Genomic DNA, 19,639 nt, shown 5'->3' with positions numbered 1-19,639 from the left:
TGTCCATCACACCTCCATGTTTTAAGGACCTGAGTTTATCGTACCCATACAGCAATAGGATGCCATGAAAACAAAATTACCCGAGAACAGTGCATCTAGGAAATTGGAAAACAAATATGTGGTAGAAGAGGTAGAGGGTAAATCAAGTCAATCCTAGAAAATATAACAGAAGGCCAAGAACCAAAAAACACAAGATCAGTTAAGAGGTCGATGCCTGGCTGGTGGGTGTTACAGAAAAGCGCTCTCCATACTTCTGTGATGGGGATGATTTCGGACACGTTCTCCACAAAAGCTGATCAGAGGTTTGCTTCACAGTGACCCGTGAGACAAAGAACCGCCAGACCTGGTTACCCTTCGGGTGAAGGGAGGAAGCAAGTGGCAGAGTGGTTCGCAGGAGAATAGTACAGTGCTAGCGGTTTGAGAGGAAGCGCAGGAGAATTGTTCAGTGCTAGCGGTTTGAGAGGAAGCGAAGCAAACGTACTGTCTGCGGGGAGCGCGGGTGGAAGAGACGTAGGAAGATGTGGGCTGCACCCACGTTAAGCCCGTGACTGTGATTATCTTCGAGGATGAGGGTCTGAGGCAGGAGTCTAGGTGACAGCAGTGCTATGCGATGGGCAATTCTTCCTGCTGGTTTGAGAAATCTGAAGCAAATGTATCAAATCTACTTTTTCTGATCGGACTAGTTATACTGGGGGGTTATGTGATGTGACTAGTTATACTGGGGATGCTGTAATACCACTAGTTATACTGGGGGTGATGTTGTACTTTGTAGCTTTATGTATTGTTTATTTCTTAATTTTAAAAAAGAGAACACAGAGAAGGGCCATGGAGCCCAGATTGTGAGGAGAGTGAAGCCAGGGTGTGTAAATCAGGAGGGAGACATGGGGTAACAAGGCAGGCGGGACCCTGGAGAGCCCCACGCAGGCCTGCGGCTGCCCCTGTATCCCTAGGACAGCGTCTTCGACATGGCTTTATTGTCTTAGTTGGTAGAATTCGGGGTTCAAGGCCGCTCAAGGAGTTCTTGAGCCCCTCTGCAGACTGGCAGGGGCAGGGGAGCAGGGAGGTGTTTCACAGGTTAAATATACATCCCCTGAGGCCTGGGGCCCGAGGGAGAATGGCAGGGACAGGTCACTCAGTCTGTGGTCCCTGAAGCTGCCTGCGGCCCACCGTGCAGGCTCTGCATGACACGAGGTGATCAAAGGCAAAATACAGTTTCGTCCTCAGGAGATCTGTGGGCCGGCATGGGGACCGGTGTACCATGAAAATACAACCTGATATTTGCATTATGGGAATTTAAAAGGACAGAGGGCCCCGCGAGTCTGCTCAGAGAGGGCAGTTTTTGTATGATTCAGGGAGAAACAGCCTGGGCACAAGTGATACCTGTAGGACCAGAGGTTTGGAGGAGCGAGGAGGCTCACCAGTTAGGCCGGTGTGGGTGAAAATAAAGTGAGAAGAGGGAGTGGGGCGTTGGGGGCGAGATGAGAGGGACAGGGGAGGAGCAGAGCAAGAAGGTGCCCACGTGGCTGCTGCAGGACGACAGGAGGACCCCATCGCTCTGGGGCAGCAATGTGGAGAGCCGCGTGCGGGCCGGGGAGGGGCTGCGGGGCAGGCAGGGAGTTGGGAGAAGAGGAAATGAGGATCAGAAGGGACGAAGTACGGGATGTGGAGAGTCGGAGCGGCATTTGGGAGCGGGAGCTGAGGCGGGGCTTTTCCATAAGCGTAAGATTCAAAGAGACACGGACTAAAGAAGCTACCTGGGAGACAGAGAAGCAGGTGGGAAGATGCTTAACCTCTTCAGTCACAGGGAGGTGCAAATTAAAACCGTGACCTACACCAGAGACAGCACACCTACACCGTGACCTACACCAGAGGCAGCATCAAAAGGCCCGACCTAAGTGCTGGCGAGGTGTCCAGGGCCGGGAGCTCTCACCCTGCATTGCAGGGTTGAGGAGGAGGGGGTGGAGTGAGCCAAGGGTGGGGGGAGGGCCTGGGACGGGGGGCGGGGGGGGTGAAGCATTGAGGCCATGTAGGGCAATCTCCAAATTCCAACTTCTTTCTTTCTTCTTCTTTTCTCTTTCCTTCCTTTCATTCTCTTCTTCTCTCTCTCTCTCACCCCCCCCCTTTTTTTTTTTTGATTATCGGATATTTAGTGCTGATCAAAGCCCCAGTAATACACGGTCGTACAGTTCACCATGACTTGATCATGAACCACAAACACTACTGGTCTCCAAAGGGTCATCTACTTGCACCCAAGAACACAGCATTTTCTTAATTTTTTAACTGTGAGTTTCAAAGTTTAGCTGAGTTTCTCTTGAAACTTAGGAAGTTTTAGCCATAAACATTGAATTAAAAAAAATTTTTTTTACATGTTCCTTGAAGAACATTCAGTATGAGTTTAATCTGTGCACCATTGCAAACAGTATGATTTTAATGTGTGCACCATTGCAAATTTTAGTAATTACGTTTCTGATATTGACCATCCTTGGACTAAAATTACTGAAAGCTTTGCTTTATTGTCAAAGCTCAGAAGTATTTATCCCATGGACTGAATTACAAGTGTGTTATTGGGGGATCTGGAGACACTTTATCACACACTAAGTGTAGACTGTAATACCGTAAGAAATTCCAGTTCAAGCTGGCAGGCAAAATATAACTCAGGCTTAAGAGTTCTGTATTTAAAAAGCAAATAAAATTTCAATTTGAATAAATAATAATTTCACTTATGAATAAATATTGTCATTCATCATATATTTCATGAATATCATATTTATGAGTAATATTTCTGAGACACATTTGAAAATATTTTTGAAACATATTTGAAATACATTTGAAAATACCTATGAATATTTTCATTTACAAATTTCATTTGTGAACACATAATAATCTCATTCATAAAATAATAATTTCATTTTCAAAGGTTTGGCTCTGCAAAGAATGGAATGCACACCTGAGAACCGTTCCTACACTATTACCCCACTTGGCTCTTTCTGGAGATGTCAAGCCCTGAAGACACTGGGTGATTCATAACCCAAGAGTTCGCAGGCTCCTACATCAGCCGGCTTCGCATATAGCCCTTTGATGTGAAAAGCTGAAGCCTATAAAAATTCACTCTAAGTATGGTAGTCACCAAAATAGGAACATTTTCCCAGTAACACTCCAGAGTCATAAAGTTATACTACTATACTGTGTATATAGCACATATGTTATATATATACTCTAAGTTATACAGCTATACCATGTATGTGTATATATATATATACACACATACATACAGTAGCTAGTTATATATACAATGCTGAGTTACAATACTTCATTAAATATTTTCACATTTACATCAAATATTTAAAAAGTACAGGTTTGCTCAAAGTAGAGTTTCTCCAGGTACAGTGCAAACTGGTTGGACCAGAAAAAAAGTGAATATTATTAACTAAAAATGTCATTTTTATTCACAAAATTTTAACCTGATTTTTTCACTTTAAACAAGAAACAAAACAACTAGTTCAAAAGTGGCCTCATCCTATAAAGATGCACCTTTGCCCGATCACAGTGAAAGAGACATGAGTGATTCCTCTTTTCTTTTCTACTATCTGCCTTAGGGTTCCTCGCAACATTGCTGTAATGCACGAGCCCCACACCTGCAGGACGCGCTACGGTGACAGCACTGTGTGAGACCATCAGACACAAATTCAACAAAAGCAGCAGGTTGGTTGTTAGTGTGTTAAGATTGTTCCGATTTTGACTGGTTCTATGCTAGTTATTTACCTAAAACATTGCCACTTCCCCAAGCTATTGCTAGGCCGTCCTGAATGGTAGACACCCCAGAGTGTTCCATTTATGAGGGTTGGTGGCAGGATCTCTGGTGAGCACCACATGACCTTCGTGGTTCACACCACACACACATGTACTGTCCACTGCAGTCCAACGTGAAGAACTAGTAGGGAGCCCTGAGTAATAGGGCTCAAAATGCTTGTTAAATACAGAAAACGACTTTCACTTTGCTTCTTACCAGAGCCAGAAAGCCACGGTACGAGAACCCCGGGCTTCAGTGGAAGCCGGAAATGGCACTGAAGCCCAGGGATCTGGATCCCTAAGGAAGAGTTGTGCAGGGGGATGGTGGCTTTCAGGAGGAGGGTCTGGAGTACTGTGCCTGGCATTGCCCCTGGCTGGAGGCCTTCAAGTCTGCCGCCAAACACCACTGGCCAGTGTATTTTCAGTCTTGGAAGCTTGTCTCCTTGGAAGCAAGTTAGTGGTACCTACAGGGAAGGAGGGGTGGCCGTCGCAGGGCAGAAGTAACTTCTAGAAGCTACAGCCCCTCCCTAGGACAGTGCGAACCCCTATATCTGCCTCTGGGCTGTTACTTGACCTCATTCTCAAAGCACTGACTCAACCCTGACTAGTTTCACCAACGATGAGATTTGGGGAGTCCTTGGGCTACCATGAAGTCCAAGATTGCCAAACAAATCGTAACTTTAAAAGCTGTAGCAAGTGTCAGTCTGTGGTCGCCGGTCCCTCCGGCCTCCTGCGCTCCTGGGGAGGGCCCGCGGCCTGCTTTTCCCCATGTGTGAACACGGGTCCCGCACCCCACTGTGGGCAGCTCTTAGCTCGGGTTCAGCTTGGGACCCTGGCCTTGTCTGCCTGTGCCTGCCGGGCAGGAGGCCTCTCTGCAGGGAGACAGATCCGCTGCTGGAGCCACAGCCTCTCCTCGGGACCCATCCTGGCCGTCCCTGGTCGGGGTGATAGCCCCTGGCCCTCTCTGCCTGTCCGCGGTCCTCCCTTGTACCTGGGGGTCCCTGGAGAAGCAGGTCCGTACAGACACCCTGCTCACTGCTCCCTTCGGAGCCGCCTCTTCAGGTCCCAAGGCCCTTGCGAGCTCCTCCTTGACTGCAGTTACCCCCTTGCCGCTGCCTCCAGGCTGGGGCCAGAGGCAAAAGCCCTTCCCACAGTGCCCTTCTGGCTCGTCTGCCCCTCTCCCTACTTGAAGCCAGGGTCTGAGAGCACCTCCTTCCCCACTTCAGCGTCCCCAGGTCCCCAGCATTGGAAGAGGTGGTTCCCATGCTTGTCCCCAGCCCCCGGCCTGTCTGTGGCCTCAGTCTTGGGATTTGGGTGTCACCTAGGCTGCAGGGCAGAGGGAGGGGCTGGCCTGGCAGGAAGGGGTTGAATTCAGGGGGCATTCCAGAGGCTGTCACCATCTTAACCATCACCAGCAGCAGGTTGTTTCCATCTGGCCCTACAGCCTCTCCTTCATGGGCTCAGAATCCCCTCCAGCACCCCCAGGGCTCAGAACTGAAGCTTCTCCCCCCTTGACTTCCTGGCGTCTGGAGCTCTTCCTGGCAGTGACTTCCCTCCCACCTTCTGCTCGCTTTCTCCCCGAACCATCAGCGTCCCAGCTTCTCCCTCAGCAAGGCCGCCGGGTATGGCCTCTGTCACATGCAATCTGGGGACACTCGCGGGCTACCGGCGGCGGGCAGACTCTCCCCGCTGGCCGTCCAGCTCAGAGTGGAAGCGCACCGAGGCAGAAACTTCTTGTACCTTCCTCAAAGGACGCTTCCCAGGGTCAGGAGTACCTTCCACACTATGGACTGAGGGCAGAGGGCACCAAACACGGTCAGAGGGGCTTCCTCCTCCAGCTGTTTTGGGTCATTTCTTTCTTTTCTTTTTTTTTTAAGATTTTATTTATTTGCTTGACAGAGAGAGTGAGAGAGAGAGAGCACAAGCAGGGGAGAGGCAGAGAGAGAGGGAAAAGCAGGGTCCCCACCGAGAAGGGAGCCCAGTGTGGGACTGGATCGCAGGAGGCCAGGATCAGGACCTGAGTGAAAGGCAGCCGTGTAACTGACGGAGCTCCCCAGGTGCCCCTTTGTTTGGGGTCATTTCAGTACCAGAAGTGTCAGAAGAAAATAAGTGGCATGCTAAGTCAGCCAAACCGTGTCCTGGTCCTCCCAGGGCCTCACCTGAGGGCCAGGACCTCATGAACACAGTCAGCTGTGCTCCAGCCGAGGATCTGCTGGAAGTAGACCACTTTCCCGGCGCTGGCTTTATTTATTTCTTTTGAACATCTTCCCCTTTTCCTTGAAGAAAGCGGGGCTGGAACATCATGTTTCTATCACCGCCGACCAATGGATGTCAAGAACGCTACTTCAGAGTATTCTCCTTTCATTTATAAACGCCTCAATGCAGCCAAATGTAAACCAAATATTATGTTGTTATTTCTTCAAGGCCTGCTTCTGCTAGAGCAGTCAGCTGTTCTGTAAAGTGAACAGATGTCTAATGGGGCAGGATAGCAGTGCCTCCGCAGGGCTGTGTCTAGATGTCTATGGCCAGATGGACAGGTACCTGTCTGGGAGGCAGAGCATAAAGGCTTGGACACCATTCTCCTGCATTCTGGAAGGGTGGTGGGCCTCCTTCTTCCACCAGGGAGGAGACAAGACTGCCCACCTGGCTTGGAGCCTCGATGTTTAAGGGAGCATCTTGGGGAGACAGCGCATCCACACGCAGCTGGTCCTGTGATGAGCATCGTTTCTGCCCCAAGTGGGAAAGGGGAGGCGGACCTTACATCCTTCGAAGGCTGATGCAGGCCTCCCAGTAGGAGAGGAGCCCTGCCGTCGGACGGCCCTTTGCCGGGGTACCTCTCTAACTTGATATTTCGTTTAGGAAGAGGCCGGAAACGGGGTTGCTTTATGGGTCACACTGGAAGAATGGGTCTTCATCACCTACAGTGGAGCTGGCTGAGAAAGGATGACTGAGACTGTTAAAACTCTGTGTTCTGAAGAGAATATGTAGGAAAGCTTTGTGTGATGCTCAGAGCTGATTAGGAGGCACCGTCCACAGGCCAGACACAAACCCCAGATGACATGAAAAGACCTGCCACTTCCCCATCTTGCTTCTCAGAGCGAGGCTCATCAGAGCTTCGCCAGGACAGGGCTGAGGACCAGGAAGCTCATGGCCAAGCTGCCCAAGTGCAGAGGAGCCAGAAATAGTCAGCCTGGACTCCTGGGCATCATGAATTAAAGAGGCATTTCAGAAAGCTAAGGCTTCATTAATTCCCGGTGCTTAAGGCAGAAAATAATCGAAGTCTCTAGGACCAGGGCTGTCTGCACACTGACTGTTGAAGGATCCCATTAAGCATCTTGGACCAACAGCCACTCTGCTGTCAGGCAGTCCCATCTCAAGGGATGCACCTGAGAGCAGACAGTGTCCACCACTAACGTCCCCCTAGAAATGTTGGCACGAGCCCAAGCATCATGGTCAAGGTGGACACCGATATCGCAGCCGTCACGTTCTCATCTGGAGAGGTCTGCTATCCCTGTTGATGTCTGCATATTACTGCTGTGTTCCCATGATGGTGAGGACAGGCCTGCCCCTCCATGCCTCCCTCACTGGAGCAGACGGAGTGGTCCTCAGTATTGCTGTCCTAGGAAATAGCGGCCTAGGGAGAATGTGCAAGGGCAAGCTCAGACACTAAACTTCTTCGGTTTGATAGAATTAAAAGCAAGAGTCAAAGAGATAATGCTTTTCTTTCTCTCTTAACATCCAGCGGCCCTGGCCTAAAATATGTACGTGGGAGGCAGGAATGTAGAAACATCTCAAATCTATTGGTATCTTACTCTTTGCAAAGTATTCAACAGTCTGGATTGGTTACTTACCCTTCATTGCAAAGCAGCAAAATCTGTTCTCCAAGGATCTTTGGGGCTGAGAAATCTCCATCCCCAACCAGGATTCCCTAAGGAGGGCCCCACTTATTCCCTATTTTAGCGCTGATGGCCAAATTTGAAAGCACCTTAAAAAAAAAGGAATGTTACTTGATATGAGTATCCTTATCCATCACTTTTGAAAGATGTGGTGAAGGAATGTTCAGCCCAACCAGTCTAGAAACATGTTTCCCTTGTCACCGTAAGCCAGTTCTTTTTGCTTGGAGTAAGAAATGTCTGTATTAGGGCCATAAGGGAAGAAACACCTGTGCAACAGGCGTCTGAGAAAATGCTCAGTATCCTGTGTCATCAGGGACTCGCCAATTAAAACCACCGTGAGATGCTGCCACACCCCATCAGAGTAGTCAAACCCAGAACACTGAGAACCCCAGGCACTGGTGAGGGCGTGGGGCAGAAGGAACTCTCCTGCGTCGCTGGCTGGAGGGCAGTGCGGTCACTTTGGGAGGCAGCATGGCAGTTTCTTACAGAGTTACACTCACTTTTAACCAAATGATCTAACACGTGTGCTCACCTGGTTGAAACGAGTTGAACATTTATTTATGTCCACACAAAAACATGCACATGAATGTGTGTAGCAGCTTTATTTACAATCGCCAAAACTTAGACACAACCAAGGTGTCTTCCACCAGCCGAGTGAGTGAAGAAACGATGGCCCATCCCGACAGTGCGATATTATTCTGAGCTAAAAAGAAATGAGCTATGAAGTCACAAACAGGCCAGGAAGAAACTTGAAGGCAGAGCACTCAGTGGAAGGAGCGGATCCACAAAGGCCACATGCTGTATGATTCCAGCTACGGGACATTCTGGAAGAGGCCGAACTTTGAAGACAGTGAAAAGAGCAGAGGTTGTCGGGGTGGGGGAAGGGAGGACAGGTGGAGCTCAGAGGATATCTAGGACAGCGAAACTACTCTGTACGATACTGTAACGACGGGCACACGTTACTACGCATTTGTCAAAACCCATACAGGATACAATGCCCAGAGTGACCAGTAATGTCAACCATGGACTTCAGTTCATCATGATGTATTATTATAATATTATTACTTCATTATAATCGTTTGTATTTGTCATTTAAATGTTCATCTATTTTAGTTATTCAGTTTAAATGCTGTTTAGATTTTGCTCTATTTGAATTATTACTGTATTATTAATATCTCCAGTTATTACAAATGCACCATGCTAATGGAAGATGTTAATAATAGGGAAACCATGTCTGGGGAGAGAAAGGTAGATGGGAACTCTACTGTCCACTCAATTTCTGATGCTCTGATTTTCACGGGGCTGTGCTCCTGTTAAAAGGTGCCCAGGAGAGTGGACAGGTGACTCTGAGCTCTTCAGAGAGCCGTCGTGCTGGATGGACTTCTCAAAAGCAGGTGTGTAAACCCCAAACAGGGTCCAACTTCCCAGCAGTCGATTTCAGGACAAGCGTGCCACGTGTTTGCACAGCTAGTCCCTTCTGCAAACCAGACACTGTGGAGGGAGAGTTAAGGACAGTGGGACGAGCCTGCCCCATGTGGCCACAGCTAGCTCATGTGGCACTTTGGGGCAAGTTATAAAAAGGTGCCCTTCTTCTCATCTACCTGTCAGAAAATTGTCACTAGGTGCTGACTGTTTCAGAACAAGACACATCTATCTGCTAGAAAACTGTTTAGAGAAATACAAACCTATACTATTCACACCCCTGAGGGTATCCCCTAAATGTAGCACCCCGACACAGCCACCACCCATCAGCTCCTGGCCCATCCCTCCTGGTGACGGACTCCCTGGATGACAGACCAGGGCCCTGAGAAGCCTCCTCCTCCAGGCTCACAATCACACACCCCAGCTTAGGAGCCAGAGACATTTCAGATAATGGGCAGAATTCCTTTGTGCAGCCTCCTCAGGCACCCTTTGTTTCTCAGATTAATACCAAACAAATGAGCTGTTGTTCCGCATTTGTGTGTATTTCAGTCAGTTAATTGGATTCAGTTCTGCCTGACTGGGAAGGTTTTCTGTCTTGAGCTCCTGGAATAGTGAAGTCTTGGGTCACAGTCCTAAAGTCTTCAGGGGACAGCCTCCCCACACATCTCCAGTACTGAGTGGCAACTTAAATCCTAAGAACATCCAATGCCTGTCTCTTATGGACTTTTTTTTTTTTTTCCTGTAGTAAGTAACAATTTAGTTCAGGACAAGAGATACTATTCAAAGAAACATAAATAGCAGCCTCTGCTGGGAGCTTCATTGTGCTGGGACTAGTCCAGTGGGAAATGCAAAATTACCAAGTGAACATCAAGAAAGAGAAGGGGAAACAAGTTGCCCACTTGAAAAAATAAAAAGGAGCATGATGTTACTTTCACTTTTATTAGAAATCATGTCTTATGATAGCCTCCAATTGTTTCCTTTCTACTAGAAAAACCCCATTCTGCTCTGCAAGGAGGAACAGTCAACATTTCCTCCTAGTCTGGCCTCCCTCTGGGCTCCTCGTTTTCTTGACAAACAGCACCTGCGAGTGCCAAGCTCGGGTTCTACAGAGATGTATACAGGACAGTTCTTTCTTCTTTTTCTTTTTTAACGTGGAGCGCTCCATGAATTTCTATGTCATCCTTGCTCATCTTCTCTGTATCATTCCTGTTTTGGTACGTGTGTTGCCAAAGCGAGCACTACGGGACAGTTCTTCACCTCAAGGCACTCCTTACCTGCCAGTTCTACAGACAATAGAATAATTTTTAATCGAAGTGGCAGGTGCAAATTATGTACAAGACACAGTGTCAGTGGAGGAGAAATGCCTGATTCTGCAGAGATACCAGATGACATTTCAGACTGGTCTTTGTGCCAGAAATCTAATTATCATCAACCATTTAATTATCTTCCTGGACGCCCAGGAGGATGACATTAAACATCCCTTTGTACCTGAGTGGGGCCATAAAACTAATTCTGACTGACGGAATGTGGGCAGGTGTGATGTACAGAACATCCAGGTTGGCCCGTAAAGTCGTGGACACCTGATCTTTCCTCTCTTCTCCTATGGCAAGTTGGAGCTCCATGTTGGAAACAGCAGCATCCCAAAATGGAAGGCACTGGATCACTGAGTCATTGTCTGAAGGAGGGTGCCCTACCTGGGAAATCCCCAGTGGATATGGGGAAGGTGGCAAATGAATTTATTTTGTGGAGCCACTGGAATTGTGGGTTGTTTGCAACATGATTGCAACATGATAGCATGATTTATTGAGTAGTGTGGAAAGTGGTATCTTGAGGAGGTTGTGACTGTAACAAAACTATGTATCCATTTTCTTAGCAGTTGGGCAGGAGGCAAGGAAGACACAAGGCTTATTGGATGGCTGAACATCTGCTTAGGTACTGACAAAACATGGCAAGAGGGCTGCCTGCAGAGACTTGGAAGGCAGACCTCATCACTGTAGGATCATAGGAGGACTTGCTGGAAAATTGAATATTAGAAATGTGTTTTAATTGAAAGTGGCCTGTTTGGAAAGGCAATGCAAGCAAGAGATGAGCTCAGGGAGTAATTGGCTATTTTGTAAGCAGAAAATGAAAGGTAATAGGATCCAGAAATTCAGGACCTTGTAGGGTTGCAAAAGGTAACTTGCGTCTAGCCCCCAACCAGTAAGTAATGGAATAAAAAATATTTTGACCTCGTTAAGTACTGGTGAATCTTCTAAGTTAAGGTTCCTAAAGTGACTGAGGGCCAAGGTGTGAATAAGTGCATGGACTTCCCACTCATCCTGGTGGCCTCAGAGAGCTGAGACAGATTCAGAGCAGGGAGGAAGCGGTGAAACGAAGTAGCTTCCAGAATGACATCCAGAAAAGGGGTATGGTTACTGTTACAATTAGATCAGAAGCCACTTAGTTTTTGAAACCACTGTACTGCCAAGAATACCATGAGTCTGGACCCCAAAAGTCCTTCAGTTGTTTGGGACATAAAAACAAACTTTGATTCTCCAGTCTTTGCTAAACAGGAACTGAGCTCCCAAAGCTGTATTGCCACCAGGAGAACACACTCCCCAAAGGCCACTCCCCTGTGGCCATGCATAATAAGGACCAAGGAGGAGCCCCCAGAGGGTGAGGTCTGGGTGGTCTCCACGGGATGTCAGCCTCCAGAGCAGAGAAGGTCACTACAGCTGTCCTGCAGGACTCAAGTGCATCTGTGATGGGTGTGAGCCTTCCCTGCTCCCCTTCTCCAAGAGGGAGGGTTCCATGTGTTCCCAGACCCCGATCCACCACTATGGATTGGAAATCAGGGAAACCAGTGGAAAGTCAAGTATTTCTCAGGTCACAGGGGACCAGACCAAAAGGGCTGTTCCTGCTCTCCATGGAGAGGCCAGATCCACTCAGACATCCTGGGCCCTGAGTTGGTTTCTGTAGCTGAACGGCTGTGCGCATTCTTTCTTGGGAAGAGTGTGCGCAAGCTCTATCCTGTGGGGAGAAAATGAAAGCAGTTTGGTGACGAGAAGGGTGGCCAGCAGCAGAGATGATGTTCTAACTTGATTCCCTTGCTTCATTTCCCTCCTGGGTTACAGTAAATGACAGTTCCCTTTCTCTTGCCTCTGGGCACAACCAGATTTGCTCTGACCCATGTAATATGGGCAGAAATGATGCGAGCCTGTGTTGGCTTGTGCTGTTTAAAGAAACGACGAAAGCTTCCATACACACTTGTCTTTCTTCTTTTCTGTGTCCTAAGATGTTCGCACCACATGGAGGAAGGCTTCTCAGGAGAGCCACCCAACCAACCAGGGACACCCACGCGGATTCGGGTAAGTGAGAGTGAGCTGCCGTTATGTTGAGGGACTGAGGCTTAGCATGACTTGCCTAAATAATCCTGTCTGGAGCACTGGTCGGGAGTCCACATGGCAGGTGAGGGAAGGAAGCAGGGTGTTGAGCTGTAGTGAAAAGAGGCTGGAGCGTGTTCACCAGAGGGGGGCCTGGGCCGGAGGTCATGAAACACACGACTGAGGATCCGTCATAGGCTGAGGAGACGAAGGTCACAACAAATTAACCATGATGTGGGATCCTGGACCGTAAAAGGACGTTCAAGGAAAAGCTGGTACAATTATACAAGATCTGTAGTTAGTGTTAATTTCATGGTTTCATGATTGCGTGAAGGGCGTATGGGAACTCTCTACTGTTTTGCAACTTTTCTATGATCATCTAAACCTATGACAAAGTGAAAGAATGAAAAAAATACATTGCAGGACATGGCGTCAGATGGAACAGCTAAGCAGGAATTCAGGAGTTCTGTCTAAAGGGCCTCTGGCAAGAGGTGGTGGGGGTAGGAGGGCTGGTAAGGGACGTAAGGTCGGCGAAGGAGGCAGATGGAAACCCCCAGCCACACACGGGTTATTATTTCAACACCTCCGACTCTGATACCAGATGCCCATGACCGTGGATGGCACATGGGTCCTGACTCAAATGGATGTCAAGGGTGACTTGAAGCTCGACTCAGACATTGAGCTGGTGGTGCTCCTTCCATCCTTTCTGTGCTCAGCCAAGATTCATCCTTGGAGCCGAGACATGGATATGCCTAGAAGTAGAGAACAATGAGGTAAGTAGGGAAATAAAAAAGGCTGTATCCAGTTGAGATATGGTCAAGATTTACTATTCTAATACTTAGAACCCAAACTTTCCATTATGGATGAGGTGCAACCTGACCCACCAACTTGGGGTGAGTGTGTCCCCATTCATCATCAGGTGGGTCCCCAGTGGGTAGCATAAATATGTGGTTCAGAGTGAGACACCTGTGCACCCTGTGTTGCCTCTTTTTCCTTGTGGGGGTTTCCTCATGTCTCCTTGACTGGGGAAGAAAAGCCCTCATGTGTGCTTTAGGGGTGGTCTTGAACCACGTGGAGGAGCCAGCTGGAGGTGGTCTGCTGCAGCGTATCAACCCCATCAAGAAAGATCCAGAAAGACCATACTGGAGGAAGAGCTCCACAAAAGCCAGAGGGTCAAGGAGTTCATTAGGTCGTCCACTCTGTCCAGACTGAGAAGGACCAGGACAGATCTGCCCTCACGGACAGGTGGCAGCTACTGGTGTGTGCAGTTGCTCAGAGACTTAGAAGCAAAAGGTTGGGAGATTGGTAACAAGGAGGTGGAGGGAGAGGCACATGCTCGGACTCTCAGCATTTTATGCGGCATCTTTGGATTTCCAAATGTAACTGATTTGGAAGTTTCAAAAACACTGCACAGAGCAAACCATGCATGTCCTTGGGCTTACCTCCAACCTTGGGACACTTGTAAATTATAAAAACAAATGCAACAAAACAAGTGTTAGAGACCTGCCACGTTCCTGCATTTCCCAACAAATCGGGACAAATTACAAATTAGAGATGAAAGGAGAAATGTTTAAGTCCCTTCGTTTGGGGCTCCAAAAATTGAGGTTGGGAATTCAGGTGAGCAGAGGATGCTGGGCAATGTCCCCCATTATCACCGGAGCAGGACCAACATGCCCAACTACACCCAGGACACGATACACATCAGGTTTCTGTGACATCAGATACAGCTGGTTCTCGATACTCAGTTTACATTGGCAAAGTGGCAGCACACACCAAATGAGCGAAGCCTAGGCCACGGCCCCTAAAGAAGATACGGGGTTAGTTTCCTCTGAGCCTCTTGTCATAACCTTTCCATCAACCAATCAATACATAATTCTGCTTCCTTGTTAATTAATGAATTATTGAAGACACCTTATTTTATATGTATATAGTCGATCTGTTAAACACATTGGATTCACTGTCAGGAGTGCTACAGCGAGCGTCCAAACCCGCCCCTCTCTGCAAGGCCCATCACAGCCTTCTTGCCCTAGGATAGCTAGACAGCGTGTGGGCACTGTGTTGGGGCCCTTGAGACAGGGAAATCCACAGAAGGTGCCACAGCGAGGACAACATGGGACTCTAGACTGCATAAAGGAGACTTGGTTGTTGTTGGGGGGGGGGGGGGTTCGAAATGAGAAGGCAGAGCACTGCTTTGTTCTCTCTCCGCTGGAAATGAAAGCACACACTGGGTGGTGACTCCTTTTTCCCCGACTCCGCACGTGTCCGAGATTGTGGCCGTGTTGCCGGTGCTGACTTGGGGGTGGGGGTAGAATACACATTTGAGCAAGCAGGTCAATCACCGATATGGAATCCTCTAGTAAGGAGGATCGACTTGTGTGTATGTGTGTGAAAATTACCTGTGTGTGAGATGGGGAGGAGTCAGGAGGCCGGCACAGACAGGTGCCAAGACCAGGGTGACAGACATTTACACCCCCCAACACGCCACCCCCAGCTCACCCATTACCGTGGCGACATCCACAGACAGGGCTGGAAAAACTGAAGTCAGGGGTCACAAGTCTCAGAAGCTTCCATCTTGTGTTAATCCCAGGGGCGTCATGTGCTGCGTAGAACCCACCCAGCACCCCCAGGCCCCACGGGAACTGTGCTGGCTGACTGGAGATGGTGGCAGGCGCTGGAGAACCAGGACACCGATGCATGGCATTGCCTGTCTCGGCCCAGCTCTGCGGCTACCTTCACCAACCCTCCCGGTGAGTTCTGCCTACCAACCCTCCCAATGGGTTCCTACCCACCCAAAATATCTTCACAGGAAAATATTTTGTACATATCATGAATGTTTCTCGTCAATTGACTTTTAAGCCAAAGAGAGAACCCTTAATAATGTGGGTGGGCCTCACCTAATCAGATGAAGGCCTTAAGAGCAAACACTAAAGCTTAGAATCTGTGAGAGCAAGAATTTTATTTTGAAGGTCAGATGGTGTTTCGTTTGTCAAATGTCACTAAAGACAAACACTTCTAAGCATAAAAGTAAATAATGAAGTTTTTTGTTATTTTTTTCCACTTTTTGAGAAGAACAAATCAATGTCTTCAAAAGATAGAAAGCAGAGAAAAAAAACCCCTCCCGCCATCTTAGGAAGAGCAGTTCAGAAAAAGTACAAAGGTTCATGCAATCCATGTTTCTATTCATAGTGAAAAGTGGTTTAAGTCCCCCGAGAGTAAAATGCAGATTCCTGCAAATACATTGCCTGGTCAGTGAATGTAAGAATATCACTGATCAAACTGCATCTTCACGACGGTGTTTCTTCTTTAAGCACAACCGAGAAGTCAGCAGGAAGAAGCAGGGTTCCAGGTTTTTACCCTCCTCTTCGCCTGGTGTTTTATACACTACCTGCTGTGCGCACGATGCTTGAAAGTCTGTGTGCAGTTCATTCCCGAACAGTGTGCCTGTATACTTCAAACCTAGAAACCTACCAGACCTGAAGCCCAAAATAAACTTTTTTCTCTAGTCAAATCTCAGCAATATTTATATAGCTAAAAACACTGCGTTTTAGAAGTGATAATTAAATATTAAAATATTATGCATAATACCAAGACGATCTTGGGATGAGTAATGCATGATAATAGTGAGAGCATTCCCTGAAAATTAAATACAAAGAGATGTTTGGCATAATTATGAAAGAGGAAGATGAAATGGAGGGAGAAGGGGAACACTCTGTCTGACCACCTACAGCAGGGTTTGGCAAGATTTTTCTAGCAAGATAGTAAATATTTTCAGCTTTGTGGGCCGTAGGGTCTCAGTCACGATGACTCAACTCTGATGTGATCACTCAAAAGCAGCCAGAAACAGCATGGACCAAGTAGACATGGATGTGTCCCAATAAAACTTTATTTGTAAAGAGAGAGGGCCGGAACTGGCAAGGGCCAAAGCTTTAGACCCCCGATCTATGGTAGACAGACTGAAATTAACGAAGAATGCAATGACTCACTGGCCATCACAGACCCTCCATAACCACTCAGAGAAAATTAAAAACCACGTTGGGATTTAATAATATGTCTGAAGCATCAATTCACTATGAATTATTTCATACCTGCACTTAAATGGAAAACTACAATTTACTTTACGTTTCTAAAAGGATTTTAAAAGACATGGAAGACGTATTTTATTATAAGGTGAATTAGAATGCAGGATACTCACAGTAAATTAAACAGCGATGGTTCTCAGGGAGTAAGTAATTCTGTGCTTTCCCAAGGAAATTGCTTTAGAATTTCTTTTAAATATTTATATCCCTTGTTAAATTTACTGTGTTGGTTTTAGAAACTGGAATTTCCAATAAAAGTGATAAGTGATGGGGAACATTTTTAATCTGATGAGATATTATAGCTCATTTGTTTTAAAACAGTAAAAGGAGAAACGTTATCAACCAGGGCACCTGGATGGCTCAGTGGGTTAAGCCTCTGCCTTCAGCTCAGGTCATGATCTCAGGGTCCTGGGATCGAGTCCCGCATCGCGCTCTCTGCTCAGCGGGGAGCCTGCTTCCTCCTCTCTCTCTGCCTGCCTCTCTGTCTACTTGTGATCTGAGTGTCAAATAAATAAATAAAATCTTTAAAAAAAAAAAAAAAAGAACCCCCCCCCCCAATTCCCTGCACTCCCCTGGGGGCGTGTCCTGCTGCGGGAAGAGCCCGAGCTTGAAGGACTCCCGGCCACCTCTCACCGCTGTGTGGTTCCTCCTGTCCCTGACTGCTCGGAGCCTTGGTTTCCTTACCTGCAAAATGCAAACCATTGAAGTGTTCCCTCGAAGAGCTGTTGCTCTGATTAAATGAGACGGTGTTTAAGCCCCCAAGACAGGGCCTCTAGGCCAGGCTAGGCTGGCTCTTAGCCCAGCTCAGGGTCTGCTTCCTGAATTCGTTCTGCCTTCTTCGGTGAACAGGAGCCTGGGTCAACTTGCCTTCTTTAGCAGAACAGCACCTGTCCTTACACAAGTACCCTTGTTTCGATGGCAGCATTACATTTTAAATATGTAATTATAAGTCAGGGTTTTCCAGAGAAATAGGCCAATAGACAGATCAATGGATCAATAGATAGATATAAAAAGATATATTTTAAGTAATTGGCAAGTCTGAAACCTATAGGGCAGACCGGTAGGAAGGTGGGCCAGAGTTTCAGGCAGTAGTTGATGTTTCCACCTTGAGGCAGAATTCCTTATTCTCTGGGAAACCTTAATGCTTGCTAGTAAGGCCTTCATCTGATCAGATTAGGCCCACCCACATTATCAAGGTTCTCTCTTTGGCTTAAAGTCATTTGACGATAAACATTCATGATATGGATAAAATACCTTCACAGGAACACCTGTGTTAGTGTTTCCCCAGACCACTGGGTACCATGGCCCAGCCAGGTTAACCCATAAAGCCAATCACCCTTGTACTGTTTCCAGGCAAGTGATCTCTTTTCAGAAAATTCCGCCCTTGAAAATATCACCCTGTATACAAAAAAAAAAAAAAAAAACACCAAAAAATTACTAAGTTTTACTCCAGAGGGATCCACTAGAGGGATTGATAATATTCTGGGGCAGGTCAAGGCCTCGGGCTGTTGGAGGCAAGCACAGGAGGAGAGGAGAGGGTAGGAGGTGCCAGCCTGCTCTCCGGTGTTCCCCCCAGAGCCCCCAGGCTGCCGTCAAACACCCAGACTTTCCTGGGCCCCCACCTGCTGCCGTGTGCGTGGGGTCAGATCCCAGATGGGCCAACAGGATGGCAGGCCCCTGCCCTCAAAACCAGACCTGTGTTACCCTGCCTTTCACAGGGGATTTATTCCAACCTTCCTACTCATCAAGTGCCCACTGGCCCTGCAGGACCAGGAAGCCACAACCCAGTCAGAAGGGGGAGGCTGCGGGAATGACTGCGGCGGGGATAGGTCAGCTGTGGGGCTTTCCTGGGAGCGAGAAGCAGGGGGAGGGAGGAGGGACATTTCTCTATCTTGAGAAGGTCAGGGAAGGCTTCTTGGAAGAGGTGACCCTGAGGGGTCTTAAATCCTGGAGCAATTTTGAGAAGATCGAAACACAAACAACCTGAGCCCATTTGTTAGGTCCAAAATGAAAGGGTGATTTGAAAGGGTCCAAATGAAAGAGTCCAAAATGAAAGGTCCAAAATGAAAGACTTAAGACTTTCTCTCTAACATGAACCACATAAATGGTCCGAGTCCATTCAGAGTCACTAATTCCCTATGTATCCCCGTTGCCCATCCTTCTCCCATTCCTGTGAGCCTGAATTAGGCTTATCAGAAGTTATCTCTAGGAATTTCATACAAATCTCTTCAAAACAACATAAGCTCATCTATATGCGGTGTATACAGCAGCTTAAACAAGCTGGCGGAGGTGAACGAAGACCAAACAAGCAGCAATGGCCTTGAACGTTTCCAAAAAAGGCTGACGATCCATTGCAAGCATCGAGAGGGTCGGAGGTCACCTAACTGAGCCGAGGCCTCTGAAGAATCAACCCGGACAAGTTCAGGAACCAGAGAACTGACAAACCCACGGGGACATCTGAGCGTACCTGTGTGGTTCAAGCCTTTCTGCGGGAGGAGAATTAACGGCTCCTCACGGTCCTTCTTCACAGCAGTGGCCCCTTTTTGGCGGGGTTCTCGGAGGGGAAGTGAGCCCAGAACCAAATGTGTGCTTGGAAGTCTAATTTACTCGTGAATGAAACGCAGGGGCTCAGTGGCAGGGAGAGCGGGGTAACCGGCTTCCTGTCCGCTTGGCCGCCAGGACAGCGCGCACATGGGGCTCACGGGCACTTACGGACGTGGGGCTGGTGAGCGAGCCGTCAAGAAAGAATGCTCGAGATGGTTTTGGTGAAAAAAAAAAAAAAGTGACTTTATTACAGCATAGGGGCAGGAGCCATGGGCAGGAGGAGCAGCCTAGGGCTGAGAGGAGTGGCTGATGCTCGCTTTGTAGTTAGTGGGCCTCAGGGATAGTGACATCTCTAGGAATTTGTGTCTGTTCAAAGTGAGGCTTTGATCTCCCTGATATGAGGAAGTGGAGATGCAACATGGGGGGTTTGGAGGGTAGGAGAAGAATAAATGAAACAAGATGGGATCGGGAGGGAGACAAAACATAAGAGACTCTTAATCTCACAAAACAAACTGAGGGTTGCCAGGGGTCAAGGGGGTGGTGGGGAGAG

General features: G+C 47.9%; 1 protein-coding gene and 1 long non-coding RNA gene across 6 annotated transcripts in view; one reads left to right on the top strand and one right to left on the bottom strand.

The window, feature by feature from the left end:
- SRD5A1 (steroid 5 alpha-reductase 1) overlaps positions 1–19,639 on the top strand; it is a 58,526-nt gene that overhangs the window by 25,910 nt on the left and 12,977 nt on the right. For 2 of the 4 annotated variants that reach the window (XR_014309874.1, XR_014309875.1), the window contains exons 5-8: positions 3,597–3,702; positions 12,382–12,454; positions 13,071–13,242; positions 15,057–15,216. The gene's annotated coding sequence lies outside the window, so the exon portion shown is untranslated. Of the gene's footprint in view, positions 1–315; positions 1,440–3,596; positions 3,703–12,381; positions 12,455–13,070; positions 13,243–15,056; positions 15,217–19,639 lie in introns of those variants that run through there. The other 2 variants (XR_014309876.1, XR_014309877.1) reach the window with 2 other exon arrangements.
- The window catches only part of LOC309861333, a 37,823-nt gene continuing 28,214 nt past the window's right edge, over positions 10,031–19,639 (bottom strand). Inside the window, exons 2-4 of one of the 2 annotated variants that reach the window (XR_014309878.1) lie at positions 13,053–13,221; positions 12,510–12,667; positions 10,031–12,116 (exon numbers count right to left, since the gene is read on the bottom strand). This is a non-coding gene — a long non-coding RNA (uncharacterized lncRNA). The remainder of the gene's footprint in view (positions 12,117–12,509; positions 12,668–13,052; positions 13,222–19,639) is intronic. The other variant, XR_014309879.1, reaches the window with a different exon arrangement.

The sequence above is a fragment of the Mustela nivalis genome, assembly GCF_964662115.1.
Source record: "Mustela nivalis genome assembly, chromosome: 3".
Classification (NCBI taxonomy): domain Eukaryota; kingdom Metazoa; phylum Chordata; class Mammalia; order Carnivora; family Mustelidae; genus Mustela; species Mustela nivalis.
This window is presented reverse-complemented; position numbering and strand designations above follow the sequence as displayed.